Source organism: Penaeus monodon, chromosome 32 (genome assembly GCF_015228065.2).
Source record: "Penaeus monodon isolate SGIC_2016 chromosome 32, NSTDA_Pmon_1, whole genome shotgun sequence".
NCBI lineage: Eukaryota > Metazoa > Arthropoda > Malacostraca > Decapoda > Penaeidae > Penaeus > Penaeus monodon.
The window spans coordinates 31,171,570-31,171,913 of NC_051417.1; positions in this window are offsets into that span (position 1 = coordinate 31,171,570).

Sequence of the window (344 nt, forward strand, 5' to 3'; positions counted from 1 at the left end):
GATGACGCAGTTTTGTGAATACGTTATTTTTGTGAAGTATTTTATTGATATCCACATTCACTACAAAACAAATTCTAGAAAATGGATTAAAGACAAAAGTAACACAAAGCCCACAGAGCTTAATACTAAAGGAATAAAAAAAAATCCCTATTAGCATCGATTCGAACGCATCCCAATCAGGGTTTCGCTGTCAGTCCGAGATCTCCGCGCACGGTTTCGGACAGAGACACGTGAGCAGCTCGGGGACATGTGGCTTACTTCGGATAATTATTCCTCACAGATATCATAAAAGTGAAATTCGAAACCGAAGAAGAATGGAGGCTTTGGTGTCTATGGGATTTTCT